Genomic DNA, 11062 nt, shown 5'->3' with positions numbered 1-11062 from the left:
TGCCACTGCACTCCAGCCTGGCAACAGAGTAAGAGTCTGTCTCAAAAAAAAAAAAAAAAAAAAATATATATATATATGTATATGTGTGTGTATTTGTATATTTGTTACCTAAATAATACTGATATTCTTCATTTTGTTATTCACAGTAACTTTTCACTCTTTTCTCTATCTTTGCATGGTATTTTAAACAACTCTTCTTTAATTGCCTTGTGATTTATAGTTCTCAAAAGGAGAAAGGCTTTTACAGGTTATATTATGATATAGGATTACATTACAGGTTCTGTTACAGGTTCTATTATGATATAAGATTACAAATTTACAAATTTGTTAAGAGGAAAGTCACAACAAATGAAACTAGTTAAGATAAGGGTTACATATACTCAGCTATAAAATAAAATAAAATAAAATAAAATAAAATAAAATAAAATAAAATAAAATATATTCATTTAAAAATGTTACCTATTTGCTTTTACTTGCCTAGCTAGTCTATGTTCATCTTGAAACAAACACACTAGTAAGGAGTTATTTTTTATTTTCTATTTTTTTATTCATCTGAGATAATTCTAATACACAGCCAGAGACACACCGTGCAAGGCCTTCTGTGTGTATTTACCTTCCAATAGTGAGGCATTTGAAACCCATTGCTCAAAAAATGCAAGAAGAGGGAGCAGGTGAGGAGTCTTATGCTGGAGAGAGGACTTACCAGCTCATGGTAAATATCAGGTCCCACAATAGACATTTATGATTATGATTATTTTAGATAGGGTGGTAGGGGGAATATCAGTTAAGTAGAAAGGTTCTACTTAAAATAGTATTATCAAAAGGATAAAAGATGGCGTGTTGGTGAGGATGTGGGGAAAAGGTGACCCTTGTACACTGTTGGTGAGAATGTAAATTAGTAAAGCTATTTTGGAAAACTGTACAACAGTTCCTCAAAAACATGCCCATGCCATGCAGGGCTGGGTGCAGTAGCTCACACCTGTAATCCCAGCACTTTGGGTGGCCGAGGTGGGTAGATCACGACATCAGGAGTTCAAGACCAGCCTGGCTGACATGGTGAAACCTCGTCTCTACTAAAAATACAAAAATTAGCTGAGTGTGGTGGCAGGCACCTGTAATCCCAGCTACTCAGGAGGCTGAAGCAGAGAATTGTTCGAACTCAGGAGGCAGAGGTTGCAGTGAGCTGAGATCGCGCCAGGGCACTCCAGCCTGGGTGACAGAACAAGACTCTGTCTAAAAAAAACAAAAAAAAAAAAACAAAACAAAAAAAGAAGCAGCAGCAGCAGCAGCAGCATACCACACAGGTTACTATCTATTTAATCTACTTCTGAGACTGGCCCTATTTGAATCCTCCAAATGAAATAAAGTTGACACCATACTGATACAGCCATACATCTTGATTAACTTTACTAAAGCAAAGTATTTGTGTTTCATTGTATGAAAATGATTTCACAAATAAATTCTGGCCGTTGGTATACCTTAAAAACATAAAACCTACTGAAATAGATTAGACACAAAATTATGTAATGTAGAAGAGGACTGAGAATTGATTGTGTACCTATTATATTCCAGATGCTATATTTAGCACTTTCTAGTTTATAGTCTTATTTAAAAACTCACAGAAATTAACCGATAAGAAAGCTGATTTTAGCAACTCAGGTCACTTATATAAGTAATTTGGCATAAGGCCTACCCCAAAAATACTAAAATAAGTTCTATTATTAATATGTATTTTCCCGGACTCACACTACCAGTGTGAGATGAAGACTTATGTCCAATATAGTCTTGTTAGATTACAAAACTTTTTATTCCAATAGTCTGTGATACAATTGCTTCTTGAAATATGCACCTCAATTAGCAGTTATTTCCTTTCCTTTTAGTATTCTACTCACCAAGTAGACTCTCAATGACTGCATAGTGAAGTCAAAGTAAAATATCTGCACGATAGCTCTTCAGGGTTAGTGTGACAAGGCCTGCAAACACTGCCAGTTTCAATTAAAATCTGCTGAGATCAGTAGTTTCTCTGGTAGTAATAGGATTCAATGTTCTTTAAGGGGATTTACTTGTTCTTCCTGCACTTTTAGTTATCTGAGACTCCTTGTAAATTCCAAGTGAATATATAACACTTAAAAGTAGCATTTAACCCACTCAATTATTTCTACTATTTAGCCAAAGCCTTAGAAAATGGTTGGCATTTTATGTGAGGTAGCTTGGGATCATTATTTGTTGTGTTGAAGTGATCTTGATGGAAATACCCAAGGACTCTGCTTCATTAACTTTATAGGGCTAATAATACAATATTCATTCTTCAGAGAAAAACTAAATAAATAATGATAAACCCATCCTGGCTTTTCTGTTTGTCAACTCTCCAGGACACTGAATTGCACTGTCATCTATGAGGACTATTACATGTGAAAGCCTATGGTACGAGGGTTTAAAAGGGGAGAGGAGTGGGATCTATGCTGTCAAAGAGATTGCAATTTATTGATAAAGCAATTTAATTCAGTTACTACGCAAATGCCACAGACACAGTCATCACTAATGTCATAATTCGGTCTTTGGAAATTTTCGACTTTTGAAGATTCTGGTATCCCAGTGCATTATACTGGAGGGAGGGACCAGATGCTACAGTTTCCCTGGGAAGAGGTGCACCTATACACTTGGAAAAGGCAGTCATGAATGAAAGGGAAACAAAGAATCTGGATGAGTCCGATATATAACTTTTTAAAAAGATTTATCAGTTATGTGTGCTTAGGTTTGGCAGACAGTCAAATGGAATGTATTTCTTCCTTTCTATGTTGTATTTGCCTTTAGTTACCGCTAAGTTTGCTGAAACCTGCACAGTCTTAAAGGGAATGATGTTGAGAACAAACGGATGAGGCAATACAGGCAAATGTGGTTTGGCTCACATTCATTTGCATTTGCAGAGTAAGCATCAACCTATGTCTGGGACAGTAAAGAAGTAGTAGTTCTAGATATTTCAGATCTGAAAGACAATCACTTTCAGAACTAGAGTGGAGGCACACGTAGTAGCTGAGGACAAAGAGGCAGCGTCTTACATAGAGGTTATGGGACACTCCAGCCACAGAGAAAGATCCAGCACCACCACCCTCTCTCTTTCTCACATATGTTTGAATGGCATTTCTCAAAATATGATCACCGAATTCTCATGTCATGATAACCTGAGGATTTTTATTTTTAATGAAGAGTACTGAACTGTAGCTTTGTCAAAGTCCTAATCTCTATATTTGTCAAATCAATCTCTGGTGGTGGGTATAGGAATATACACTCAAAATGAACCCTCAAATTGATTTTTATACCCACTGAAGTTTGAGAAATACCAAGTTAGGGGATAGTAGCCCTTGAAATGGAGAGAAGGGATTTCCCTTGGCAGTGTTGCTTTCATGTGTGCAGGTAGGATAATGGACAGGTCCTTGCTGGGTCAGGTTTTCACATGATCAACACAGTGATGTTTTCTTCCAGCTGCAATTTTTAAAAAATGGTCATTACGTCTCTCTGCTCCCCAGATTTAAATGTAACCACAGCAGGATGTTTTTAATATTAGTACTCCAGTTCAATCTGTATACAGTTCTGTTTCTTAGAAGCACATATGTAATTTTTTTTTTTTTTTTTTATGGAGTTTCGCTTGTGTTGCCCAGGCTGGAGTGCAGTGGTGCAAACTGGCTCACTGCAACCTCTGCCTCCTGGGTTCAAGCGATTCTCCTGCCTCAGCCTCCCAAATAGCTGGGATTACAGGCATATGTCACCACGCCTGGCTAATTTTTTGTATTTAGTAGAGATGGGGTTTCACCATGTTGGTCAGCCTGGTCTCAAACTCCTGACCTCAGGCCATCGACATGCCTCAGCCTCCCAAAATGTTGGGATTACAAGCTTGAGCCACTGTACCTGGCCATATATAACTTTTAAAACTTAAATGCTTCATGGTGTGTCTTAGTCACATCTTTTGCTCATACTTACTATGATTTCATTAAAATTTTTGTTTGCATATTGAAAAATATAAGTGCAAGTGTGTCAGCTGTCTTTGAACCTTTTAATAAGCTTAACTGAGTTGTTTGGTAATGAGCATTGCTCCAGGAATAGTTAACTGGTTATAGTCTGGGACTTTATTGATCCTATCCTGACATGTGATATCAAATGGGACTTAAAAGTCGTTCTGCTTAAGGAGCTAGAAGTGATGTCTGGGATGGCACTGAGTCAAATGATACTCTGTCATAACAATTTTATCTTCCGTTTTGGACTTCACGAGTTCAAAACATTTTAGAAATTTTAGGGGACTTACCAGTACACATGGCACACAGACATATTGTCACCTGATTAATTAGAACCCATGATACAGAAGTCCTGGTCCAAACCCCTTTTCACTCTGCAAGCTATTAATTAGATTTCAGTTTTCTTACCAATTAGGGCATTTGAGGACAATGTAGCCTAGGTAGTAGATTTTATTACATAAATTAGATTCAAATGCCTGGGAAAACATGGTGCTGACGATATGAATTGCCAGGTAAAGGAAGATTTAAAAGCGTAATCTTCTGCAATACTTGTCAAGACAAGAAATTACAATTCTTGCAAAGCAGTTAACAATTGTGTGTACGTACGAAGAATGTAGTCCTATGGATCTTGCCATGTTTAGGTTATATTTGCTGATGCATGTAGACTTTTCATCAGAAAGTCTTATGAGTCATGGATGGAATCTGCACATGCTAAGTATGTCTCCCAGCAGTTGGATCTCAAATACAGTAACTGAGGTTTATTTCACCATGTGGTCCCATTTTACACCACTGGTGATGAGAACTGGGTTCAGACAGTAAACCATTGAATCATTTTAACAAACACTGAGTACCTACTATGTGTAAAATATGGTATCAAACATTGTGGTGAATTCAGTGATTAAAAATAAAAAAGACATTATCCTGTTGAGGAAACTAGCCTCTCAATCATTAATAGAACTTTTTGTTCTAACTGCTGAAAATTCAATGAACACATGCACCAACACTTAATTCCCTGAACAAATCTGAAGCCCCTTTTCCAGCTCATCAATTTTAGTATCTCATTTGCTTCTTTTAACAAAGACTATTCCTCTACTTTAACAAACAAACATATATTTGGTCTCTTCAGAACTATTAGTTTTTCTTTTCTTCTTCAAAAGTGTTTTTAAGTTTGGCTACTTTATATGTTGAAGTTTGTTTATTTTACAAGGGCCTCCCTTCCCTGTGGACCATAAAAGGCAATTCTGGTCAAGGGTGAGTGGAGAGACAGAAGAATCTTCAGTTATACTTAAGTATGAAAAGAACCTATAAAATTGAGCTGAGGTCATCACTCAACTTCTGGCAGGTTGTCACTCCTCCAGTTAAACTCAAAAAACAATCCTTAGTACTTACACCAGAGGAGTTTATAATCTACTTTGAGAAAAATGCACACATATATAGTCAGATATGTATGTATGTGTCTATATGTATACATACATATATTTACAACTCTGGCCAAAGGCACAATATGGTAAATATAACAGAAGGATAATATGTTATGGGTATAAGAAAAAATATTGTTTACTGGGGAGAATATAAATATTTTTATATTTTTAGTATAATATTTAGGGCAATAAAACTAGTTTCAAACTGTCAGAATTCAGTTCTGTTAATTATATTGATAGGGACTGGATCCAGCAAAGGCTGTGGATTATTTCACATATTAATTCTCTCTTTACCTTGGGTACCCAGTTATTTTATGTTGCTGGTTCTTTTCACTTGCAAAATCTTTCCTTGTGCATCTATTTTATGTCAGTCATTGCATTAGGTATTAAGGCAGTAGACAAGAAACTGAGGATGACCGTGTGGTGGTAAGCGCTTGGATGGAGGAACCCACAGGGCAACGTGGGAACAGGGGAATGACATCTAAAGAGAATTGGCTGCTTCAGACTAAATGGCAACAAGAGGCTTTAACTTTCTCTGTGCCATGGACTTCTTTGGCAATTTGGTGAAGCTTATAGGTCTTTTCATAGGATAATATCTTTGGATGCATGTAATAAAATACATGAATTTTCAAGGAAATCAAGAATAATAAAATACAGTTGTCAAAACATTTTTAAAAACAAATTTGTGCCGCTTTATTAAAGCGTTACAAACAAGATCTAGCAACAGACGTAACAACCAGTGTAGTTCTGAGGTGGTAATATGCATAAATATTAGTAGCATTTTGAGATCTATGCAACAATAGTAAGATGATGTAAAAATACCTGTGGTATCTTTTTATTGGTAGCAAAGTTGCTGGTACTGCTGATGCAACGGTGGTTGATGTTGACATTTGTAATTGAAGAAAAGTTAACTTTCAGTTAGATTTAGATGAAAATAGAGAAATAACTTTTTGCTCACCCAAGTTTACAGACTCTCTGAATTCTCTCTATGAAGTGATGCTTTGGGGAACCATGAGCTCCAGGCTAAAAGCCCCTGAATTAAGCTAAGTGTTATCTAAAAAAGTCAAACTCATTGGACTAGAAAATAGAATGGTAGTCACCAGAGAATGTGGGGCTGGTAAGATGGGGAAAGGGGAGATGTTGTTCAAAAGGTACAAAATTACAGTTAGACAAGAGCACAAATTTGCGAGATCTGTTGCACAACTTGATGACTGTAGTTAAAATACTGTATAATTTCAAATTTGCGGAAAGAGTAGAGTTTAAATGATCTCACCACAAAAAATAAGTATGTGAGGTGATGTGTATGTTAATTAGCTTAATCACTATACAATGTAAACATATATCAAAACATCCTATTGTACCCCATAAATATAATTATTATTTGTTGAAGTTTTTTTAAAGCTAAGTATAAGTACAATTTAGGTGGGGGATGGGAGCAAATATATTCTGCACAGAGGCCTCATATCTCTAATAGCAAATGTATTGTGCACAGAGGCCTCAGATCTCTGAATTCCTGAAAATTCTAAAAGACCTTTACTTCTTTTTTCTACATTTTTTTAATACCTGACAGTCTTTTTTTACTTTCACTTAGAGGTTTACTGTGTATTAGATGGAAGCAATATGCTTTGTTAACTATTATTGTGTCATTAGAATTGATAAAAACATTTCTATGCTAAACTTTAATCCTTGTCATTCTTTCTGAAAAGCAGTTTCCATTTGGAAATTTTGCCTTTAGCAAGTCTGTGGGGCAGGAATTCTGGTCAGATAAACTGAAAAAAAATTATGCGCCTTCCTCTTTGATTACTAATACATTCAACTTGGGTTATGTAATTCCGTATTCTTAAATTTCTTTTTTTAGTAAAAAAATTACTTAACTAACCTATGCTTCTTTTCAAACACTATTCATACAAAATATATGAGTTGAAGCACAATATAGAATTCATTATATTGTCAAAAAAATTATTGGTTACATGCTCCCACTCCATTGGACAGCTAACCTTCATTAGTGTTTGTGTATGTTATTTCAGAGTATGCACACACACACACACACACACACATACACACACATATACATACATACAGTTTGTTTTGTATAAGATAAATGATCATGGTATATATAGTTTGCTAATCTAATCGACCAGTCATATTGTTCATCACAGCCCAAATTAGATGTATCTTTACATTTACATCGTTTATTTTTCAGAGAAAAGCACCCTGAAATTTTTGGTTGAATTCTGAGTTGGGAAGATTATTATATAACCATTGGTTGCCATTCTTAAAAATGTTCATCAAGGCAAAACTGGGCCTGACACAAGGGAAAGGGCTTCTGAGGATAACGTAGCTTTAGAGCATTGGTGTGTGTTGGAGGAGAATTGAGTGACAAAATAGTTTAGAAGATAAGTGGTTAAGTTTTAGGAAGATAAAATTAATATGAAGGGAGAACAAGTTGCTGCTTCTCTACTTCAGTCACTGCCCTGACACTTTGCACAGCAATGCTTCAGAGGAGAAAGGAGATAGACTGTCAGTGGCTTGGTAGGTCAGATTTTTATGTCTCATCAGCCGCAACATATTATCTTCTCAAAGTCTTTGTGATTTCCTTTTTTTTTTTCCTGATTCATGTTGTACTTGTTCTGCACCAGCAAAAAAAAAAAAAAAAAAAGTAGCTAAAAAACAAATACAGGCATGCACACACATTCACCGTCCCCTACTTATATTTCGCTATTAGCTCTGTTACCAGAGACCTTCAGTGAGCTGTGAAGGTGAATAAACAGCCCTGACTAATTCATTACTACTCAACCTTTATTTCAAGTGAAGTTAAGAAGGTTATTTTAGGAAGAAAAGCTATTTTCAAGAACAGGTAGATAAACAAGTTAAAAAGGAGAATGAGAAATGTTTAAGGAGTAATATTAGGCTCTAATTACTGGGAATTTAAACTACAAACCACGTAGTAGGTGACACTGAACCCAACTGATCACCAGAAGTGTTGAAAACGTGGCCATCAGTCAGAAAGCCACAAATATGGGGACTCTGTTTTTGTAGATCTCGCTGACAGCTCTAGGCTTGGCAGCCTTGGGAGACTCATTTGTTGTTCTTGTCACTAAGTGATTATAACAAACACATGTTCTCAGGCAAATAGAGAATAACTATCTATCGTGGGTAGGTATGGTGTCCGTTGTGGCTTTTTTCTAAAATTGCTGTTGCATTGGTTTGAATTTACCCAAAATTACGTGTTGTGAAAAAAAGGCTACAATTCTACTTTAACCAGTTATCTATCTAGTAGTTTAATATATACGTTTCTGCTAAGGGGAAAAGAGAATAAATTAAAATATAGAGTGGAAATTATGAAACGAGTAAGGAAGAAAATAGGTGAAATTCTAGATTCACTTTAGCATGGATGTCTTGCCCACAGTAATAATTGAACTTTGAACACTGCTAGGTTCGGGAGGATTTATAAGAGATTGCTTAGTGCTATTTGTTTTAGTAATGCATTCTTTGATGTATACATGCATTTACCATCCTTGTTGTTTGACCCGCCTGATGGCTTTCATTCCACTGTGAGCTTCTTCAGGGAGGGGACAAAGTTCCATCAGCATGACCTACACCATGGTTGGTAGTTTTTCTTAAAAAAAAAAAAAAAGAAATGTAAAGAAAAAAACAAGTTCCTAAAAGTGTAATGAATTTCCTCTGTGATTTCTACAGTCAAAGAGGCCAACATGGTCACGTCTGAGAAAAAAATCATTAACAATGCTTAGAATGTGTTAGGAAACTATGGGCTGGAAAAGAGGATGAGCAGGTTACCTTCTTAGCAGCAGGAATTAGATCTTCCAAGTATACCTCTGATCACTGTGAAACAGTCCTTCAAAATTTCCTCAATTTTGGATTGGTAATATTTGTTAAAAGCAACTATGATCTTAATAAATATAATCAATATGTTTTTAAATTAAAGATTCTATGCGAATTGTATTTTATGATTAGAAAGCAATGACTCTCTAATGCTATTAGACTCTGTCTTCTGATACAATATCTTGTGACCAATAATGTAGCTTCACTCTCTTTGCTTCTTTCTCTTGTAAGGACAAAGGTAAAAACAACCATGGAATCAAAAAATATATTATAAATAATTAAACATAAATAGAATAATAATAATGAAACAGGCTACCGTGCTAGGCTTGACATTTTTCTTGCTGAATTTTCTTTGGCAATTTATATCATTTATATTAACCTTACCAGCTTCATGTGTAAAATGGAGATCTTACAAAATTATATTCTTATTACTCAAAAGATTGTTGTGAGATTCAAACAGTACAATATTTTTAAGTACTCAATAAACTTGAAATCATGAAATATATATTAGTTTAAAATGGTTTCTTGAATTACACTAGTTCCTTTTGTAAGAGAGAGACTTTTTAAAATGAATGAATAAATATTATATATGATGTCTAATTCCAGTAATATATGAAAACAATGGTGGGAAAGTTAAGAAGTTGTATTAACTCTTTCAGAACCAAAGTTTATTCACTCTAAGTGCCTAAGTTACTCCCAAGAATGATTCATGTGGAGGAATAATTCAAACTAACTGATCTTGGTGTCTATCCATAAAATGTGGCATGTTAGAAAATCCCATCTTTATCTTACTATGTGATTCAGAGTAAGAAAATTCTTCACTCAGGCATGGTTTGAATTACATAGACAGAATATTGAAATGTAGTTTCTGAGGGCTTTAAAAATATGTACATTGGTTTATAAAATGCTTTTGAAATACAGTCTATTATATTTATTCAAAAGTTCAAGAATGTGGGACAGGAAAAAGCAAATGTGCTGAAGATGCTTCTGAGTGTGAGAGATGTGTTAAAATGATGACAAGGGACTTTAAGTTGTATTGGAAAGAAAATGAAAATAATAAATAATAATAATGGCAAACACTACTATTACCAGCTCTTTAAAGCCTCATGTGCAGGAGTGATAGTAGTCCTTTTCCAAATATATTGCAAGGTTTCCTTCATATTTCGTTCATCTGCATTTTGTGTCATTTTTCTTTCTATAGATACATTTTAAGTTTGTATTTACCTATATGTATGCATCTTTTTCTTTATGGTTCCTGGCCTTCATGTCATACGTAAAATGGCTTTCCCCATCCCAACACTGTTTAAAAAATTCACTAGTATGACTCTAAAGTACTTTTACACCTAACTTTGTAATTATGTACATTTCTGGTGCATCTGGAAATTTTAGTAAAAGAAAAGAAGAAAAATTATGTCCTATATACATATTCCCATACAACTAGTTACTTGACCCAATAGCATTTACTATTATAAATAATCCAGCTTCTCTGCCACCAATTTAAATGGTTGCTTTTATCATAAAGTACATTCCCTTATATATTTATATATTTCTAGGCTCACTGCAATTTCCATTGATCTTCCAAGTCTTATTTCAGAACTAAATTGTTTGAATCATTATAACCATGTGATTACAGCCGCCATGACATGCAGTCTCCACTTGACTTCTATAATGTCAAAGACTCCTGATTCCTTCTCTGTTCTGGTTTCTGCTTTGCTGTTCCTGGTGTAAGTTCACTTACTCTGCCCACCCTCGAAATCCAGGTGCTCCTCCAAATTGAGTCAATCATTT

General features: G+C 35.1%; 1 long non-coding RNA gene across 1 annotated transcript in view; it reads right to left on the bottom strand.

Annotated features, from left to right (window-relative positions):
- Positions 1-9001: 9001 nt before the first annotated feature.
- The window catches only part of LOC115899563, a 41796-nt gene continuing 39735 nt past the window's right edge, over positions 9002-11062 (bottom strand). Inside the window, exon 3 of the long non-coding RNA XR_004059203.1 lies at positions 9002-9050. This is a non-coding gene — a long non-coding RNA (uncharacterized LOC115899563). The remainder of the gene's footprint in view (positions 9051-11062) is intronic.

Source organism: Rhinopithecus roxellana, chromosome 1 (genome assembly GCF_007565055.1).
Source record: "Rhinopithecus roxellana isolate Shanxi Qingling chromosome 1, ASM756505v1, whole genome shotgun sequence".
Classification (NCBI taxonomy): Eukaryota; Metazoa; Chordata; class Mammalia; order Primates; family Cercopithecidae; genus Rhinopithecus; species Rhinopithecus roxellana.
This window is presented reverse-complemented; position numbering and strand designations above follow the sequence as displayed.